This window comes from Armigeres subalbatus, chromosome 3, assembly GCF_024139115.2.
Source record: "Armigeres subalbatus isolate Guangzhou_Male chromosome 3, GZ_Asu_2, whole genome shotgun sequence".
Lineage (NCBI taxonomy): Eukaryota > Metazoa > Arthropoda > Insecta > Diptera > Culicidae > Armigeres > Armigeres subalbatus.
In genome coordinates this window covers 365831926-365854389 of record NC_085141.1, presented here as the reverse complement: position 1 = coordinate 365854389, position 22464 = coordinate 365831926, and the positions used below count along the sequence as shown (strand labels likewise).

General features: G+C 39.9%; 1 protein-coding gene across 1 annotated transcript in view; it reads right to left on the bottom strand.

Moving 5' to 3' along the window:
• LOC134226335 (uncharacterized) overlaps positions 1-22464 on the bottom strand; it is a 619477-nt gene that overhangs the window by 331635 nt on the left and 265378 nt on the right. The window lies entirely within an intron of this gene.

Genomic DNA, 22464 nt, shown 5'->3' with positions numbered 1-22464 from the left:
AAAAGATTTGTAGAGCTGTGTGGATATTGCTGAGTTGCAATGCAAAGCAGAAGAGTTATTTATAGTAGGTACCAAGAATCCTTGAGCAGCCGAATTTTTTATCGATATTTTTTGGGATTTTGTGACATTATAAAAGTGATATTTGTAAATTATTTCAAATTCTGGTGTTGTGTTCTCAACAATTTATGAAAACTCACTTTGATTTATTAAACATAATGGAGGGCAGTTGGTTCGAATAATAATTCAGGAATTTCCAGAGAAAAAATCCTAACAAAACTACAATCCAACAATATCGGTGGCAAGGCTCCCCTGGGAACGCTTTGTGCTTCGTTATACAGCTATGAGTGCAGAAAAGACTAACCATTCCTCCTTTGCCACGATACCCACTCTTGCAAGGCCGAGTGTGTTGATTTATTGTCGGATTGAGTAGAGGCAAATATTTACACACCCTCGCAAGAATATGCATTCTGGATCCGCAAAGCTGCAATTTTTCATTTGTTTGTACGTTTGTTTACATTGCACAGTGGGAACAAAAACTTTTTTTGCTTTATCTGTTCGGATACAATGAGCGGATTTTGCCTTTTTTTGTTGCCCCGGGTGTTGCTCCGGTCGGAATGGAACTCATTTTAAAAAGCTGAAGTAGATACATACCCACAATTCGTTTTTTTATATTTGTTGCTTTGAAGAGGGACCGACATAAGCTTACGGCAAATGTTGTATAATCCCGTGGGAAATTGAAATTACATGCGCAGCGTAAAATTTTCACCTGTGGAAGTTGTTGATTGGAATCCTCTCTATTTCAATTTTTTAAATATTTTTTTTATAACTGAAGCCAATTTTTTAACTATTATAATTGTATTGATGTGAAATTATAATTAATCAACGTGTTTACTCATAAAAGACAAGCTTCTGCAATTACGACAAATTTCTGCATTGAAAAGAAGACAATATTCTTCAATTATTTCATCCATCTTGTAGCGAATTTTTATCTGCGTATTTTTCTCTTCATCCGTCTTCTAGCGTGACTGTTTCCGTCTAGTGCAAACAGTCACGGCAATAAAATGGTAATGGACATCGTTCATCCATCCCGCGTCGTAAACAATGTGAATCATATTTTCTCAGCACTGGATGGAGCCTTCTCGGAAAAAAAAAAATGAAAAATGGAAAATGGAATAAAGTTGCTGGTGGGCGTGCAACTGCCCGGGCTACCATCATGACAATCAATTTTATTCATTTTATTGCCAGTAATGCAATTCAAAGAGTTTTGCGCAATAAAAGTTTTATATTTGCACTCTTTTCAAGTGAACCGGTTGCATTAATCAGCTATTCGCATTCGATTAAATGTCAAACAGCTAACACCATCTGCAACACGTGCGAAGTTGTAAAACATGGAAGGACAAATTCCAAATTCAATCCCATCTCGACCCCCACGAACAACCTGGGGTACAAATTGGCATAAACTATTTAATTTAGCAAATGTTGCCGCAAACAATGTCCCCTACTCTGGGGTTACCTGGGGGATACCATTCCGGAGCAACAGCTGCATTTCGACGACAGCCCGCCCGTTGGAGGCAGCTACTCGCCAGCAGTGAATTGGATTGTTGAAATTGTTTGCAACAAACTTGTCAAATTAAAATCACAAGCTTTCATGTGGCCAAAGGAAAGGGGGGGCGGGGAAAGGGGCCTTCAACTGGCTGCACCGCAAACAGGCTTGCATATCGCGTGATTCACTTGAACCAGAGCTGGTAGGCAGGTATGCGAGAGTTTGCGTAACGGCAGTGCCCTGGTTGTTGGCTGCACCAGACAGCACTGTTCCAAAGTATTTCAATAACAATAAGCGAATGGTATGCGAAACTGGAGCCAGAGTGGCAGTCAACCTCAAAAGTTTTCCGGTGGAAATTTCTGGTGACAGTTGTTGGTTTTTCAATTAGAGTATACTTTGTGAAGATGTGCATTTTTGGGTTTAATTACAATACCTGAGCTATGCTATTCCGCCGTTGATCAAATACAACTGCGTTTCAGTTTATTTATTTTTTTATTTTTTACAGAGAAGCTCGGGAGACGTGATCTCAGATTACCTACTTTTTCTTGTTGTGCACTTTTCTCTCGAAATATTTTCTGTGTTGTAGTAACCAGTTCTTGGAATTTCAATCTGCTTGTGGTTGAACGATTTCCGGCTTCTCGGTTGCATATACCCGATCACCCGGTATTAGGTGTTTGAAGTAGTCGGTACCGGTAAGACCGGTAAAATACCGGTATTTGTAAGAATTTCAGGAAAAAATGAAAAACAATATTTATTGATAAACTTCAAATGAAACTTAAGCAGACATAACATCTCCCAATCCGTATCGGATTTCATTGTCAATGTTGCCATCTGCTGAAATTCCCTCGCTGGTTCAACCGAAGTTGGACGAATGGCTCCAAGAGCGTCGAAAATCTGAAGGTATTAAGCTTCAGATTCATAGTAGGAGAAATCTAGCCGTAGTTTTCTTCAATTTTTTTCAACATTCTCCTCATGAGTTGTTCTTTAACCGATAACCCAGAATAATAATCCATAGAGGCATCTTCATCGAAGTCGTCAAGTGTGGTAGTTGTCTCAGCTTCGACGATCGCATCAGGAATGATTAGACGCTTCAAAATCTCATCCGTTTGCTTAACCAAAGTAGCTCTGGATGTCTCTCTGATCTCTCTTGGACTCGTTCTTTGAGAGCATCGAATAAGATGGCGACAATTTCTGTGCCTTGGAATGGAAGCGCCAAGCGGGCTTTGATCCTACTATTCTTCGCATTCCAAAGTTTTACGTTGTCTTACAGTCATGAACATTCCCGTTTATAAATCGCAGATATTTGTTAGAAGTCTATTCGTCATAGCTGGCGCTGATTTTTTGTAGTTTTTTTTAAGTTCATCGAAGTCAGCTCGGAATCCCATCACAACGAAATTGTGATAGGGGGAATGACGGCTTTAGCAGGTTTTGTTCTATTATTGGAAGGGTTTTTTTTATGACTGACTATGTTCAAATTTGGCCTAAACATTCTTTGCATATCAAACAATATTATGGCCAAATTTCATAAAATTTGGTCGACAAAAACCCCCCTGACAATAATAGAACAAAACCTGCCAAACCCGTCTTTCCCCCTATATACGTTTTAACTTTTTGCCTGATTCCGTCGTAAATTTTTGGAATCCTACTGAAACCCCCAGCGACTATTCCCAAGCGAATGTCCTCAGATTGGGCCAGAGTCCTATACGATATTACGTCCTTAGAATCAATTTGGGCTAAAGCAGTTTCAAGAGGAGAGACCGTCGATGGAAAATATTGCGTGATTGTGGAAGCCCTTTTTGGAATTGTGGTTAAAGTTGATGTAAATGTAAACAATGCTTAATGAAGATTTGTTTTTGCTGTAGCGTAACGTCGTTAATGATGCTTACTTGTGCAAAGGTTCATTCAGGGGCGCATTCAATTGTTTTAAGTGCTTGTTGCACGGTGAGTTGATATCTATATGAAACTATTAATGTTTTTATACTTTCAACAAAATTTGAAATACCGAAAATACCGGTATTTTTCCGTTTCTAACACCGGTATGGTTGGAAACCGGACCGGACCGAGAATCAAACTCGCCATCCCCGGATAGGCAATCCTACGCCTTTGCTCGCAAGGCTACTGAAGACCCTTAGCTTTCTGCAGTAATTCATTATAGTATCCATGCGGGAATTACTGGGAACTCTGCGGACATTTTCTAGAACATTCGTCCAGGAGTTCCCATAAATCACCACCGAGTGTTCTCCTAGCAATACGTCCACATAGAATTTCGGAGGCATTACATCAGGAATTCCCAGAGTTATTTCTACTAGAATTTTGAGATGAATCCCCACAAGAGTTCTCAGCTAATTTCCTCAGAAATTCTCCAAAAATTGTCGTGGGAATTCCTGTACATTTTTTTATACAAATTTCCGCAGGAATACTCGGAAAAATATCCGCTGGTGTTAAGGTTCCCCCAAACACACGCGACGCGACTATCGCGACGCGATTCTATCGCTTGGCGACTGCGATTCTGTCTCCGTAGGCATGGAAGCGTAAATTGCCTGCAACGACCCGACGATAGGACGAGCTGTCGCCGTCCCGGCGATGAAATCGCTTAGGTCTGGGGGAGCCTTTAATTTCAAACTTTCATAAATTTTTGTTTTGTTTTGATGGGCTACAGCTCTTTGATGAACCTACGCCGAATGGAGTATCCTTCTCCACTGGACTCGATCCTGGGCCAATCGCTTCCAGTCGCCCTGAACATTGAGCGCCCTCAGGTACTCTTCAACTGCAAAAAGCCATCGTGTACGCGGCCTTCCACGAAGCCTGCGGCCTCTTCCGGGTTCTCTACTAAATATGATCTTCGCTTGACGTTCTTCCGGCATACGAACAACAAGACCAGCCCACCATAGTCTGCCGTGTTGTATAAGCTTAATAATATCCAGCCCTTTATACACCTGGTACAATTCGTGATCCATGCGACGCCGCCAGATACCGTTCTCCTGTTTACCGCCGAGTATTGTCCGCAGCACCTTACGCTCAAACACTCCGAAAGCTCTCCGATCAGCCTCCTTTAACGTCCATGTCTCATGGCCGTATAAAGCCACCGGAAGAATCAGAGTGGTAGAGTAGTATACAGCGCGAGTTTTGTTTTCGTTTGCCCGTAATAAGCCCTATTTGTAGCTACAATACGCCTTTTCACCTCGCGGGTAACATCATTATCGCACGTCACTAATGTTCCAAGATACACAAATTCTTCCTTCACTTTAAATTTTTCACCATCCAGCACCATTTCGCAACCACCACCACTAATGAACCCATGGTCATTGCCAGCGGCCATGTACTTCGTTTTGCTGGTATTGATTGTCGCTGTCTCCCTCTTAGAAGTAGCCTATTCCACGGCACGGCGATCAATCCCGATAATATCGATATCGTCCGAAAATCCCAGGAGTATATGCGATCTTGTGATAATGGTACCGCTTCTTCACACACCAGCTCTCCTAATCGCTCCCGCGAGCGCCCTATTGAACAGTAGATTCGAGAGTGCATCACCCTGCTTTAATCCATCTAAGGTAACAAATGACGTCGATATTTCATCCGCAACCCTTACAGTTGATTTCGATCCGTCCAACGTTATACGAATCAGCCGTATCAGTTTCGCCGGAAAACCATGTTCAAGCATAATTTGCCATAATTCATTCCGTTTCACTGAATCGTACGCCGCCTTGAAATCAATAAACAGATGATGTGTCTGCAAGTTGTACTCCCGGAATTTATCAAGGATTTGTCTAAGGGTAAACATTTGATCCGTCGTTGATCAGCCCTCACGAAAACCTGCTTGGTATTCACCGACGAAGGACTCTTCAAGCGGGCTCAATCTGGTGAACAGAATACGGGACATAATTCTGTACGCCGAAGTAAGAAGGGTTATCCGCGATAATTGGCACACTCCAGGCTGTGCCCTTTCTTCAATAGAGGGCAAATGAGGCCGTTAAACCAGCTAGCAGGCATTTCCTCGTTTTCCCATATTTTCGACATAATATGGTGCAGAACTTCATAAAGCTGCTCACTGCCGTGTTTGAGAAGTTCAGCCGGGAGCTGGTCCTTCCCCGCAGCCTTATTGTTTTCCTGCTCTTTAACAGCTTTTTAACCTCATCTAGTGTAGGTGACTCCACAGCTTGTCCATCGTCGCTAATATTTATTCTGTTCACCGATGCACCGTCACTTCCTCCATCCAACAAAGTCTCGAAGTGTTGCTTCCACCTGGCAGCCACTTCAGTTTTATCTGTCAGCAAATTCCCTTGTTGGTTGTTGCATATGACGGGAGATGGCGCTGTCTTTCTCCGCACGCCATTGACAGACTCATAAAACCTCCGCATATCGTTCTGCTCCATTTTTTCCTGCGCCTCACTAATAACTTTTTCTCCCACAGTTCGTTGATGTTGTCGCTAACGTTGATTGCACTTATCCGTTCGTCGAGCTTCTGGCGGTACTCAGCCGATACTCCTTCCGCCGACAATCGCTGTTGTAACGCATCGTTCGTTGAGATCTTTCGTTCGATACAGTTGACAACCGTGATCGAATTTTACTGACAACGAGGTAGTGATCAGAATCAATGTTCGGACCTTTGAATGTCCGCACATCGATAACATCCGAAAAATGGCGCCCGTCCACCAGAACATGATCTATCTGGTTGCAAGTTTCACGATGCGAGTGTCTGCAGGTGTGCTTTCGGATATTCTTTCGTGCAAAATAGGTGCTACTGATGGCCATCCCGCTGCAGCTGGCAGCAGCGAAATTAACTAGCCTTAGGCCGTTGTCACTGGAGTAAAGGCTCTCCCTATCAATTATGGGTAGGACAAAGTCCTCTCTACCGACCTGAGCGTTAGCGTCTCCGATAACAATTTTCACGTCATGCTTTGGGCACTCTCCATAGGCTTTGTCAAGAGATTCATAAAACGTGTCCTTCACGTCGTAGGATTTATCGTTTGTCGGTGCGTAAACGTTGATTAGACTGTAATTGAATAATTTGCCCCGTATCCTCAACACACAGATTCGTTCGCTAATGGGTTTCCACCTCATCACTCGCTTCATCTGCTTGCCTACGAAACCGCCGCTGCTGTGATAGATGTAATATTTGAATTAAGCATATGCGGTATTTCGAAAAATTTCGTTTTAGGGCATTCGAAACGAAATTCCGGGGAATTTCGCGGAATTTTAGTATGGCGAAATCTGGTTTTCTGATTTCGTTTCGTATTAACGTATTAACGAAATTAAACGGCATTTCGCGGAATTTCGAAATAAATTTTTAATATTTCAAATTTTCATATCGTAAAAAAATTTGGCTGCGCCGCTGAATAAAGCCATTTAAACTCTATTTAAAATTTTATAAGGTACATCGGGGAAAGTTTAAACACTGCGCTATATACAGACATTAGCCAATTTTGCCGTATCAAAAAAAAAAAGTACTCAGTGAAACTCAAGATGCACAAGCTTGGTATGGTGACTGTACTGCCAGGAAACTCATAAGAGTCCCATGTAAATGTTGATGTAAACTTCTGATGATTTTGAATATCTTCCAGACGTTAGCTTAAAATTGTCTCCTGTTAAGGTCACTCCTCACGGAATCCAAGTTCCAAAGTACTCGCGTTTTCGGGGGCACACCACTCGATACGGAAGCGACGCAGCAAAGCTAAATCAACAAAAATGACAGTTGTGCGCCGCCTCCGTATCGAGTGGTGTGCCCCAGCACTTTGAAACTAATTCCGTCAGGATAAAGAAAAAGTGATAAAATAGTAGGCTTTGTTCTAGAATTTTGAAAATCAAATCCTTCTTGTATTGTCCATCTTGATATTTACTCGGATTACTTTTCAGGATGGTTAATTATTTGGTTCGCTTGAATTGTGCGCTTGATCAATTCGTGTGTGGCTTCTTCGTACATTCACATTAATTAACCAGCATATTTCTCACAAACCCCTCGATTGAAGAAATAGTGGAGTAGCGGAGGTGAACTAGCCTTGGGCTAAAAACCTCTTTAATAAAGATTTTAATAATAATAAATAGTGGAGTAGGGAAGTGAAAGGTGGAGTTAACAAAATGGTTACATACTGTACTGTTTTATTTTTTTGGAAGCCAGTGCTCACTACGAGGACAAGTAGATTAAGAATCTCAAAACAAGACCATGCAGTTTGAACATGACCCCTTTTAATTCTATTCTGTAGTGGAAATTGCAGGTAGGTTGCATTCATGACGGGATGGGCGAAAATTTATTAAATTTATTTTCAGAAGCTTGGACCTTTTCATAAATTTATATTATCCGAATGTATTTACGGACCAATGTGAATTCTGTAAAAAAAAATTCTTTTAAATTGCGAGTATGACGTTTTGAACCGTTGTTTCAACTTGCCCCGCACCACGCATTTCTATTTGCCCCGATGGGTTGAAACGACACAAATACGAAAATTTACCGGGTCTTTCATCGATTTTTTATAATCATTATGCTTATTCAACACTAGCAGACCCGACAAACTTCGTTTCGCCTAAAATTGATTTATTTTCTGAATAATTCTTGAGTTATGGAGAAATTGATGTTTCATATGTATGGGGGCCCCCTTTCCAAAGGAGGGAGGGATCTCGAACCATCTTAGGAACCTTCCCCGGCCCCAAAAACCTCTGCATACAAATTTTAACGCCGATCCGTTTTGTAGTTTCGAAATCTATAAGGTTCAGACAGACAGAAATTCATTTTTATGTATATGGATAAACGTAAATGTCTGCGTTCTAGTTTGATGGCATAAAATTAGTTTACATCTAATAGCTAAAGGCTTATACATTGTTCTCAAGGTCTGAAAAGATTTATAACTGTTGATTTTAAGCATTATATTCATTTTTTATTCCATCTAGCAGTTATATTTTTTCAAGTGAAATCTTTTGTGCTTGTAACTTTCGCTTCTCTTACATACTTAAATAATGGATATTTCTATCGAGTTTAGATAGTTTCTATCGAGGAAGATAAACATCGATTTTTGAAACATATTGTATGGAAGGTTCTGTACCAAATTAATTTGGCTACACTGGCGACCACCTCATCAGAGCTACCGACTGAATAGTAACAAGGCAGACACGATTGAATTGTCACATCATGGTAAAACACAGCAAGTAGTTTATTGGAAATCAGCAAATAACCGTATTTTGTACGGAAGTCTGTTCTTTATTATGCTGAGCTGCAGAAATAAAAACTGATTGTGTATTTTTAATATTGCGATATTTCCAATGGTTTGAATTTCCAGGCTTTACAGATTCATCATGGAATGGAGAACGTTTTCCGGGGCGCCAGGCAATGTGAGGCAAGTAGGCTGAACCCGGAACTGTCCCGCATAATCCGGGACGTTTGTAACCTAATGCCTACATGCAGATAGCGTAATGGTGTTGTTAGAGAAAAAGCATCTCACAGCTATTCTGCCGTAATCTGAAAAAGTGACGTATACGCCATTTTCCAAAAATGGTGTTAACGAGTACTACTCATCGAGCTCTTTAACAGAAAAATATGTTGTAAAATGGCTGTTACGTCACGTTTCCAGATTACGGCAGTATTATTGTCCGACTCCCATCAGCGCACCATAGAATTTTTCTAATCGTTCTCACAAAAAGTGAGTGAGAGGTGAAGTGATTAAACGAAAAAGGTTTTCGTCTAGCAGTCACGTTTTTCGTTTCGATGAAAAATGCCCCTCACCATAACCAAAAAAAAAATGCTCGCTTAATATTTCCATCAGACTTCAGTAAAAATTTAGAAAAAGTCGAGTTTACACACTTAGTTTTTATTTCTGCAGCTCGGTCAAAATCCGCATAGCCGTGCGCCAGCAAAAAATAAATAACTGATATTCCGGCAAAAATGATGTTTGATTTTCGGCAAATTATTTGCTGATTTCCAGCAATTTTGACAGAAATCTAGGCAAAAGACATGTTTGCTGGGGCACGGCTGTGCGAATCTCGGTAAAAGTTGACCATTTTGCTGACATTCCGGTAAAAAAAATTAAGTGTGTACTACTGCAACCAACAGCTGTTTGGAAAGTTTCACAGATTCAATAAATCTTCATGAATTTGGTTGGAAATTTGCCTGGAGACTTTAATCAAGAGGTCGATTGAAATGGAAGGGTGGCACTTTGAATCTGTAATACTTTTCAAAATGATGAACAGATCCAATAAATATGAAATCTGTTGATTGCAGTTAAAAAATCGGCATTTTAAATTTTTACTGAGGTCTGTTGGAAATATTATGCGTAGAATATTTTTACGTTGCTTATGAAATTAATTAAAGGGGCATACTTTTGAAAATGGTGAACAGGTCCAAAACTGATCTGTTGCTTATGTTCTTTTGTAAAATTAAGCTAGATTCTACCTCCCTAGCAGCACAATTGATTTAGCATTGATTTAGTGAAATAACTCATATATGACCAAATTTAGTCGTATATGAGTATAATAGACTGATTTACAACATGTGTGTTGCTCGGGCTATGGCATTTGGGTAACAATATTCAGTAACAATTTCTTTAACAATATTAAACAAAATTAATTTTCTTTTATTCGTATTCTTTTTATTAGTTTTTTGCATTATGTATATAGAGCAAAAAAAAAACTATTCAATAAAAATTCCGCGGAATTTTTTTTAAATTTCGTTTCGTTTCGAAAAATTTCGAATCAAATGGACCTCAATTTCGTTTCGTTTCGAAGTATCGGAAGTAAATCTGAATTTCGTTTCGTTTCGTTTCGAACCAACAATAGCATTTCAAATTTCGTTTCGTTTCGTTTCGTCAGGAAAAAATGTGTTATCGCATACCCTTAATTTGAATGCACTGTTGGTCGTGGGCTCCACGGATCTGAATTCACGTTCTCCAGATCTACGCCATCGGACTTCTTGAATAGCGGCCACGTTAACTCCAACCTTCTGCAGTTCACGAGCCAGAAGGCTCAGTCGTCCAGGTTCATTTAGGGTCCTGACATTCCAGGTGCCGAGTTTCCAATCATAGTCCTTATTTTGTTGCCGGGTCGGTTGCCAAAAATAACGTTATCTTTTTCTTCTATCTCCATTTTTCGTACTATTTGAGAGGCTTCAGTAAGCTACCTTACCGGGGTCGCGTTACCCACATCGCGCTGGTGGGGCTGCCACTTAGGTATAGCTAACGCATACAGCATTTCGTTAATCAGCCGCTGCGTACCAGGCAGACGCTGTTTGAGCCGCAGATCCTGGTGAACAGACGCTCGATGCGTACCTTCTCACTCTAGCTGATGTCAGAAGGATAACAGTGCCCAGGCTGCACTACCAGCTAAGTACACAACCCTTACCTGGCGGTCTTTTGTCATCGGACGACCCGTGGAAGCGTGATATTGGAACTTGTGAGGACCATCAGAGCTGTGTTGGGCGCTCCTTCCTTGATGTCAACCCACCATTTTGCACCATTTTTGAATGAGATATCATACATAAATTTCAGTGAATTCCAGAATAAACTTCAAGATAATATATTTTGCCTTCCAAACAACTTTGTAACATACGAGAGTTTGTAACCTGCTTTCTTTGCTTGGTGGCTGTAGGCATCATTGCTTTCGCGTATTGAGCAGCTGATTGCGCTTGCAGCCTTGCCATCCAACAAAGAAGTCTGAGTCAAATTCATAGTCCATGTCAGAGTACTACACTATTTCCAACACAAACAACAGCACATCAATTAATTGTATTGATCGTTATCCATCGTCGATCTATCGCGCCGCATGCCTCTTTGCATGCCCCGCTGGGCGCAAGCTGCTTCTTTTCCAATTTGAATACGAACGACCCGAAATCAGGGGGGGGGGGGGGTAAGCCTGTCATCCACGAACAAATCAAGCCTACCTTAGATGTATTATCCGGGCCTCGCCACTTGGCAAGTTTAACATTTTTCGAACTGGAATCTTGTAGGATATTGGTTAACCTGCACTACTGCTAACTAACGAAAAAATTGTGGGATTGTTTATTTACATTTGCTTCGTACTACATGCAGAGGAGGCGCGATGCACCGCATATTACCCCCCTGCCCGAAATCGACACCACTCACCGCCTTCCGAATATGAGGAGTAATGGTATAAATGCGAACTAATCAACTCTCATCAGATAAATGTCTCTATCCACCACGAAGCTCCCGTTAAGATGGTTATACAACAAAGCCACAAATCGGCCATCTTGGAAACCACGTGCCTTTTCTTGTAATTTTTCAAGAACACGAATTGAGAAAACCATAATGCCCATGGGGATGAAACATCCGTAGATCATTTGCTTACTTGTGCTGAACAATCGACTTTAATTTCAGCTTTTTACGAAAACTATTACGCTAGATTTGAACTTTTGATAATATGAGTAGAAAACCGTGTGGTGAATTTGAAATTCACCACATGGCTTGATTGTATAATCACCTTAAGGTGATCTATGATCTACGGATGTTTCATCCCCATGGGCATTATGGTTTTCTCAATTCGTGTTCTTGAAAAATCTGAAAAAGGCACGTGGTTTCAAGATAACCGATTCTATAACTCATCTTAATAAACACTCAACCACGATCGCCACAACCAAGACCCAAAAGCAGTGTGCGATTGCAGAGAAAGGTCGGTTATCGGTTTTACTTCAATCGGTAAGCAGTAAGCAGTACTGAAGTATCGAAGTATACAGTGCAGTGAGAATAACACCGACGATTAGTGCATATGGTGTCCTGCCTGTGGTAATTATCACGGCTGTAACAGAAAACAAGTGGAAAATTATAAAGAAATATCTTCTTCCATAGAGTGTGCGCTAATCGAATTAGTGATGGAAGAAGTAACACTGCCGGGAAGGATGGATCGGCAGAAGTGAGGTGAGGTCGATAAGATTTCACAAATGATTTGTTATCTGAAACCTATTCCCAAAGTGTAGTGATGAGATGGAGATGTATGATGTTTTTCGATATTGGCTATCGGCCTTTTCCAAATATATTATATTAACAATATGGTTCACTTCGAGCTTTTCCATACAATGAAATGGCGAACCATTTGCCGGTGATAACAACACCATCTAACGAGCGAAGAGGAATCTAAATGTGTTTTCTTCTTGTTTATTCTAGCAAATCTTCCTTCTAATTTACAGTGACAGTCATGCTGTGGAAAAGTTGTCATACGACAGTGCAGGGATGTCCATACTTTTCTGACTAAATCGATCATCAAAAGATCGATTTTTTTATTTCACACGTATTTCGATGATATTGAGATAAAATATTTGTGATCCGACTGCTTCAACAGAAGCTGTTCGGCATACAAGAAAGGAAAGCAACGTTTAGTAAACCACCAGAAATTTGCATGGCCAAACACGCGGTTGATCTCAACAGTTCGTACTTTTCTTGAAAAAAGTATTTGATGTTAGTTAAGCAGGAAGGAATTTGCAACTTCACATACCAAGTATGTTTTGATAAATTTGTTTGAATTTTAAAATATTAATATATCGTAATATTGATTCCAGAACAAATATTTCTAGTGCCTTTCATTTAAATGCATCAATATTCTTTTTGAGTTAGAATTTCAGTTTTATATCTATGGGTTTGTATCCATGCTTTCACCGAAGGCAAAATTAATAAAAATTAGTCGAGCTCTCTGTATCCTCTGCAGTGATTTGACCGATTTGCAATATTGTTCGCGATTAATTTGTCACAGGCCTAGCAGCTTCCTAATAATCAACTAGTGATATTTACCGGTCCGAAATACGTCGGCATTTCAAATTCACAGCTTGTTTTCTATCCAAAGATCCAAAAGCCGAAATCTGAAGTTATAATAGTTGTAGAGTGCTGCAATTAAAGTTGATTATTCAGTATAAGTAAGTTAAAAAGCTGTCATTATTTCATTGTTATGTGCTTTATGGTCCCTCAGCTTGTGCTCTTGAAAAAGTACAGGTTTCCAAGATAGCCTATTTTGGCTTTGTTGTATAATCACATTGGACAGTGTCGGAAGGGCGGGGTCTTACGGCAGTTCTTCAAATTACATCCCCAACCCCACAGACCAAACTTTGTTTGAATAAAAAACAATCTAAAGTACAATTTCCTATCCTATGCCAATTTCCTATGCCAATTTCCTATCTTATGCGAAGCAAAATGAATACTCATGTTCAAATTGCGTAAACATTTGCAAAAGCGCAGTCCCAACCAGATTGCATTTGTTATAAAATACTTCTTATAGATTTCCTCTAAATGCCTTTCATATATGATAAAAATACATTTCAATTTGATACTATTCCTTGAAAATTGAGTTAATATGACCAATAATAATGTGGTATCCTACAAAGATGTATATCAACATCAATTTGATTCATTCACGTATTCCTCCAGAAGTACTTTAAGTATTTTAGTGCTACGTTCGTAAATGTTTCAACCGTGTGATCAATTTGGTTGACTGCAAACTGAATAGCTAGTTTGCAGTCTACCTAATTCCGAATTTTAGCGCATTTTGGATCTAGCCTCGTTAGTTTCATGAACCCGTCTTTAAAATTACTCGAAATTTTCATTTAGGTTTTACTGTCCCACTGTCAAATTTCAGCTGGATTACTGCCACATTCTATATAAATTTGAGTGCGATTGTGTTGGTATTTTCACGGCTACTGTATTTTCTCGTGTTCATATCCTACCATGATTCAATCAGAAAAACAATCCTTGAAATGTGAGTTAAAGAATATTTCAAATAATTTTGTGGATAAACAAATGAATAAATAGATTCAAAATCAACCGTCTAAGACGAATTAAGTACTCGACTAAGTCGAGTCAAGTACGAGACACTGCAGACGACCACACAGTTGTGGTCGAAATACGTATCTGCAAAGATAACGAAAATTAACTGGTGGAATTAAGTACTTAATTCGTCTTAGACGGTTGAATACATTCCCCTAAAAGAGCTTTATATATTTTTTTCTGAGATTCAAAATGTTTCGTAATCAGGCCTTGGAATATTTGTTCAAAAACAAAAGAATGCTTCGTTTTTAGCCCGCAGTGAGGTTTTAATTTCGGTGCACCGATTGATGTGCGCTCGACGATCTGCTGCTGGCTGCACGAAAAAGGGAAGAGGCAAATACAAAGTATTCGTTTTATACATTGAAAGTGGGGAGCTTTGAACGAGGCATCTTCACAAGTCGGGTAGTGCAGAGGAGGCATCGTTCAGTAGAGCAGTGTGAAATGAGGATGGTTCCTTCGTTTATCGGCAGTGTTTCAGATGCGAGTGAGTGTTGTGTGAATACAAAACCGTATTAGCGAGAAAGAGAGAGAATGTATCATATACCTCTCTTTCACACATTCATTCCAACTGAAATGCGCAACTCAGTATAAGTGAGGCAAGAGAGTTAAATATTCTCTGCACGGGTGTTTGATTTCACTCTTCAGCTGTTTCGTACAGCAGTGCTCTATGGAGCGAGAAAGCATTCTTCACCAAGCACCTTGAAACTGTTCTCTCATGAAGCTACCTTCCTCGGAAGTATATCTGGTGCTGAAGCATCGGTCCTCATCTTCATTGCTTCATTCATCCAAGCCCTGTTCGTAATTGTAAATTTATTGAGTATTTTCAGACCGTGGGATCATTGTTTCTCAATAAAAAGTAATATTATATACAACATATATACAACAAAAAAAAAAATTAATTAGCTTGTTACTAATTTAACCAAAATGTTCACCGGGAGTTCATAAACGGACATGTTATTCGACTGTCTTGATAACAGAAGTCAGAAGTTTGAAAATTTTGTTTTAGACACGTGAAATGTCAGCAAGCTCGTAATCTGAACTAAATGCTCGCAAAATCCATATATATATAAATAGTAAAAATGCATGAACTCCTGTACGAAAGTGTATAAAAGTGTCTTTTTCAAATTGATACTTCCCAAAAGCATAACCTTGTTTTTTTTTTGTCTCGATTTGTCGATTCTTTGACTAATTTATTGTAAAATTTCCCAAATAATCACATTATTTGATGCCTCCAAATATTTTTAAAATTGGAAAATAAAAAATAAAAAAATAAAACGAGCTGCAGAATTAGCCCAATGTAGGATGAAATGAAAACCGACAAACAGTAAAAAAGTGTGAGAACTGAGAGCGAGTATAAAGCGAAATGTGAATGAAGAATATTAACTTTAACAGCAACCTCTTAGCTTGCTAAATGTTTCGCCGTGTGTCATTTTCGATATGGTGCACCGGCGGTAAAACACGAGGATCAACGTGCAAGATCAAATTTATTATACAAATCAGCAAAAACATGTCTAAGCGGGCTTGGTAGTCATATGGCTACTGCTTCTGCCTCATACGCAGGAGGTCGTGGGTTCAATCCCAGGTCCGTTCCATTCTCCTACTTTGTATCTTTCTCTTTATTTCTCATGTTCTAGCAATGGCTAGAACAGGAAATGGACTTCCATACCGTTTCCATTACTATTCCTATACCTTCAACTTGAGTATTCTAACAGTAATCTGCTAGAATTGGAAATAAACTAAAGAGCTCGTTTCCTACATCCAATTAGAAATTCCATCAGTTACCTTCTCCTATCTATCATATTGGCAGCTCGTTAACCAAGACGGACCTCTGCCTCTCCACCAACCTAACCCAGAAATTCCAACAAATTCCGCATGAACTCGTGGCAAGTGCAGAGGTATATTCGGCTTGCAGTGGGCGAGTGATTGCATCATCATTTCCTCCCCCTTCCCTACATTGACTTGCATTCTGACGTCTCGAGCAGCACACTTGTCGTAGATGAGTGCATGTGACTCATATAGCACCGGATCGAGTCATATATAAGTTGCTGCAACCAAATCGGCCAGAATTGTGCTGCTAGGGGTGGCAGGCGCCAGTATGACTTAACAAATGAGATCACCAGTACTTGTACATTGAAGATGTGTGCTAGTCCCAAGCAAACATCTGTTGGTTCCCTGTGCAAGAACAGCTGATCTGGTCATAATGGAGTAGAAACTACGAGCAGTCAATCAAGCTCAAGCTCAAGCTCAAGCTCAAATCAGCAAAAACATGTCTACTACAATTTTGCTTAACATCTGATTTTCCGTTGGCATTCGATTAACTTTTATCGATTATTTGCACAAAAAACATCAGGTATCCCTATTTTTTGTGATAACATTTTGAAGTGTGTGTGTGTTTAACGATCCTCATATTTTAGGTATTTTCGTTTCAGCGTTTATTGATCCTTTTGGGCACGGATGGCGCCACATGCGGGGTCGCCAAAATTTCGTGAGAGTGAATCATATTGTTAACCCTTTATAAGGCAGACGAATCTAAACAATAAATTAACAAAAACAACAATAGGACACAATGTTGACATGGTATTAAACTCAAATGTATGTTTGTTATACATTAAACAGTTCAGAAACATTGAAAAATTGGTGGCAATATAGTTGCCACTGCCCGCCAAGCGGTAAAACATTGGTGGCAATATAGTTGCCACTGCCCGCGAAGCAGGACAACGATTAGTGGCAATATAGTTGCCACTGCCCGCGAAGCAGGAAAACAAACAACAACAAAAATATAAAAGATTTTTAAAAATTTGGTTTTACGTAGAACCAGTCAAATCAAGGTACGTTACATTTTTTGGTGAAGAGTCCTAGTCAGAAAACGCATTATAAGTGAAAAAAATTTTTTCGCGTTTTTTCTCCCAAGGGGGGACCCTTGGGAAAAAAAAACACAATTTCGTCAAAAATCCAAAAACCAAATATACAGAAAGGCAAAGCTTTTTTCACGCTAATCACGTAGTGATCTAACACAGGAGATTCAAAATAATTGATACCAACGGGAAAAAATATATCTTTGTCGTATTTTTAACGAATTATAACTGAAAATCCTTCTTCCACTCGAAACTTACGATCTGTTCGTAAAAAAACTGTTCTCAAATTGACATTTCAATTTTTATGGCTCAAATTCATCTGGGGTGTTACTAGGAAGCAAATAAAGTCACTACATGTGAAATAATAAGTAGAGCTCTTATTAATAAATAGAAAAACATATTATTTGTTGGTGGCAATATAGTTGCCACTGCCTTATAAAGGGTTAATATAGTATATTTGCCTTTTCTTTAAACCAGCAACATTCGAGGTGGTGCTTCCTTCTTGCGGGCTGGTGATGTCGAGGTGTGTGTGTTCGATATGGGCGTGCTAAGCAGCGGGGTGGCCAGCATGGTGCTGGTAGACTATGACCCCTTCTGTCCGGACAGCATGTGTCGTTCTGAGGACGCTGAGGGATACATACCCACACGATCTTCCCTCCCACAGTTGGTTTAGTAGGGTAGTATAAAAAGTAAGTTGTTGCCGCAGGTCAAGTTGGGGATCGGAGGACCAAGACCTGTGTGCCTGTTTCTACTTGTTGTGTTTTGTTCACGTGTCTCATGCGCCCCCTTGGACTGGGGTCCGAGGGGATGATGACAAGTCCTCAATATCTCTTAGATGTTAATTAATACAAATCCGTCCAGCCCGTTGTTGGGGCATAGAGCGTGATGTCTCGATAATAAACAAGGTGTGCTCGCTTGAGTGTAGATATACAACAATAAAGGACATGTGAAGATTGGACAAATCAAGCATCCGAAAGATATTTAATTTGCAAAAAAGAGTTAACGGCGGTGGAGATTGGTAGTCGGATTCTGATGGCTTTTCCGCAAACGTGACCTTTAAGTGGTCTTGTTGTGTAGGGGTTATGACGCCTATCTAGAGAGTATGAGGTTGAGGGCTCGAGTCCCTCCAAGACACGTGGATTCGTGGAATTTCATATCATATGGATATGTACATCCAAGATATTTAACAAAAAAAATCTCATATGTTGTTAAAACTAGCCCCACTAAAGCCGCCAAGTGTTTAAATTTCAAACTGCATTTATTTCAACCGCTATGTGATTTTCCACTCTAAAACCCAACCATTTCCAGCGGTCTTCCAGACGCACTTTATGATTTTCCAAACCAGTTTTCCAGCGAACTTTCAAACACGCTTTGTGATTTTTCAATCTACAACCAGTTTTTCAGCGGTCGTCCAGACGCATTTTGTGATTTTCCACACCACAAACCATTCTCCAGCGGTCTTCCAGGCACGCTTTTTTGTCTTTATTTGAGAAGTTTTCAAGCCTAGGCTGGCTCACCTTTGACACGCTTTATGATTATTCAAACCAAAATCATTTTCCAGCGGTCTTCCAGACGCACTTCGTAGCAATACGAACCACTTTGCTTTGTGATTTCTTATAAAACAATCAAATATTTTATTTTTCGCACAATAACCACTTGACTTCAACTCACCTCTTGAAATCAGCGTCAGGATTCAAATAACCTGTCAGGATCGCCAAAATGTGTAGCCCCAAATGGTCAGAGCGAAATGCGATGACAGCAACTCTCCGTGGGTGCGTGTGCACGCCACGGAGGTCTGACTAGAAGAGGCCGAGCCATGACTTGCTGCTCATCGATTGACACGCCGAGATGTTAATTCGCTTTGACGCAGCCGCGCTGTTGCAATCTACTAGTGGTGACGGACGTGTGCGTGAAATTACTGTTTTTAAACATGGTGAAGCATAGGAAGTATATTTGAAAATGCGTTTAAAATGTTAATAACAGTGATATGTTGTAAAAGGCTCCTTATCAACACATGTTTTTTAAATCAAAATAATTCAACTTTTATGTTACCTATATAAAAGTAAATAAAATTTCTAACCCAAAAAATTGAACTATTTTCGGCTAAAACGTGTTTTAACGCTTTAATAAGCATTTTAAAGTTGACTTCCTATATCCCTTGCCGGGTGAAACAAAAAAACATCACCCAGCCCTCATTTTGTTTTCTCGCTTTCGTCAAGGCCAATACACCCCCCAGTGAAACAATGAAGGGTATGCGATAAGACACTTTTTCCTGACGAAACGAAACGAAACGAAATTTTAAAGGTCTGTGTTGATTCGAATAGGGGCCCTCCTTAGCCGTGTGGTAAGACGCGCGGCTACAAAGCAAGACCATGCTGAGGGTGGCTGGGTTCGATTCCCGGTGCCGATCTAGGCAATTTTCGGATTGGAAATTGCCTCGACTTCCCTGGGCTTAAAAGTATCATCGTGTTAGCCTCATGATATACAAATGCAAAAATGGCTTAGAAACCTCGCAGTTAATAACTATGGAAGTGCTTAATGAACACTAAGCTGCGAGGCAGCTCTGTCCCAGTGTGGGGATGTAATGCCAATAAGAAGAAGAAGAGTGTTGATTCGAAACGAAACGAAACGAAATAAATATTTACTTTCGAGTCTTCGAAACGATACGAAATCAACGTCCATTCAATTCGAAATTTTTCGAAACGAAACGAAATTTTTTTTCCGCGGAGTTTTTGTACACAATTCTGATTTCATTTTCTCAAAGTCAAATAACTGCTTTACGGCGATCTAAAAAAAAATCTATTCACTTTTATACTTTTATACTCTGACATGTTCAGATAGTTCTCATTGGCTCATAATAATTTGGAAAAAGCCCATGATATATTCAAATGAAATATTTCAGACATATCTCGAAACCAAAACGAGTGTTCGGAACATAAGTCTGTTCGGTATTTGAATCAAATTTAAAATATAATAATTTCCCACAAAATTCGGGAAACTAAAGTGTACATCTCGGGAAACGGGAATCCCGGGAAATCGTTTCTCGAAATGGAAGCTCTAAGCGGTGCTTAGTCATGCGCTGAAACCTGGTTTGAGGCATTAGAGGTAAAGTAGATGGCCTTTAATAAAAAAGCGCTAAAAAAATACTTCACAAGGGGCTTTGTGAGACACAACTTTGCCTCTTTGACAAAGTTGTCTTGATCTGATTCATGTCTGATTACATTTAAACTCTGGGCCTGACATCTTAAATATTGAGTCGGATCACTTTTGGAAAAAAAGTGGGACAGAATAGTTAAAAATATTTTTCGTTTTGGACATTTCTAACAAAACACCGATGACGTTTTATATAAGAAAACTAAATACGTTGTCGACTCAGAATGGGATTATGTAGTAGTAATTACGTATTTTTTATAACGTTAAGTTTTGAAAACAGCTTTACGATTTTGTTCAGCGGTGCAGCCAAAAATTTTGATAATACACGACTGCACGAGACAGTATGGTTGAGGTCTAAATTTGTTTCGAAATTCCGCGGAATTCCGTTAAATTTCGTTATAAGCTAGTTTTTTCTAGCGAAATTTTTGTAATTTTACGAAACGAAATCAAGAAATCAGATTTCGTCATGCTCAAATTCCGCGAAATTCCGCGGAATTTCGTTTCGAACCACCTGAAACGAAATTTTTCGAAATACCGCATATGCTTAGAAACAATTATAAGGCCTTTGTTGATTTTCAAACAAAATGGTCATGTTTGAGGACCAACATCTCATTTGTAGCGATTAGATTGAGGACATATTTGGCATTTCAGCCTAAAACGACTTAAATTTTCAATTAATGATAATTTTTGGTAAGGTATGTTTACTCAAAAAGTTTCAGATGGAAATAATTATAAAGCTACTCCACTTGTGTGGATCGCCGTGGTTTGCTTTCGTCAAATTCGTTTCACCTTGCTCTCTGCAAGTCATGTTTTAAATTATGTCAATTGTGGACAAAGTTTTGTTGTTGAATGACCGAAAAGCCTCAACAGAATGCATTGCCACCAGCCACTGCTGTAATGGAATCATAATGCGGTTCTTTGATAATTATCAAATTGAACCAAACTGTGAATGGCAATTAAAATAGCCCGCCGCAATTTCAATTATATCCACCAGTGTGCTGTGGTTCTGCTAATTCTTGTTATTGGTACGATAATAACACATTACTTGTGGACTTCGCCGCGGTGGCTGCAGGCTACCAACGAGAAATCGGTACGACAGTTATTACAACGCTGTGGTTTAACGCGCTGAACCCAAACCCCTAATTGATATGTTGAAAATTGGCCGACCTAATTTTCACCCCCAAATTCACACCCATTAATCAGAGACCATTTCCACGGCAATGGGCCGTGCCAAGCTAGTGCGTGACGGAAACGGCAGGACGGGAAAATTAGCCCCATTCGTATTCGCATCCAGACTCCGGCAGTCTCTCTCTCTGTCTCTTTCTAGCAGTTTCTATCGTCACAGGTTAGGGCTGGGAGTAATGCAATTTGCGAACCGGAATATGTTAACAACTTTACAACGTTTCCTATCCGCATCGAGTCGGGTTCGGATGATCATCACTTTGGCCTGTTGCCTGTTGCAGTAGCAGGAGGCACGCACGCAAAAATTCCGATCACGTGCGCAGCGCCACGCAGTGGCGGGCTGCAGACCGGAGATGTACATAATTCAAAAGGCTTTTCTAATTAAAACCAGTCGTTGTTGACTCAATGAAAGACTATGTTGGTCATGCATCTTATAGGTACTTATTGTGACACGGACTGTGATCAATAAATCCAAAACCGTTGTTATGAATTTTCCATCCGTCTCTCGGCCACTGTTCGCCATTTCGCATCAGTAGACCCACACGGCCACACATGAAGCAGAGAGTTTTCGCACCCATAGCATCAACCAACAACACGTGATGAATGAGTTTCTGTGAGGAGGAATGCAAAGGAATGTTGCTCCTGTTTTTGATCTCTGGTGTTGACGGTTTTACCTCCCTACAACAAAAGCACAATCATGCGCCACACTTTGTTCGTTGTATGGTGGGAACGATCTACAACTTGTTCTTTGAGCCTTTTGTTTTCGCAAAGTAGGACCGCAACCAAGGACCAGGGACAGCGTGAGCAAAAGTTTACGGCTTCTAGACCCATAAAATTTCCCGGATAGCTATCAAACGTGAAATGTGTTCGATTTCGGTTGGCACTTTTGTGTATTCTGACGTAGCGAATTCGTCGAAAAAGTTTGGATGGCATTGAATCTGTTCTCAGTTCATTCTCAACATAATGAAATAAACAAAGTTAAACTTTA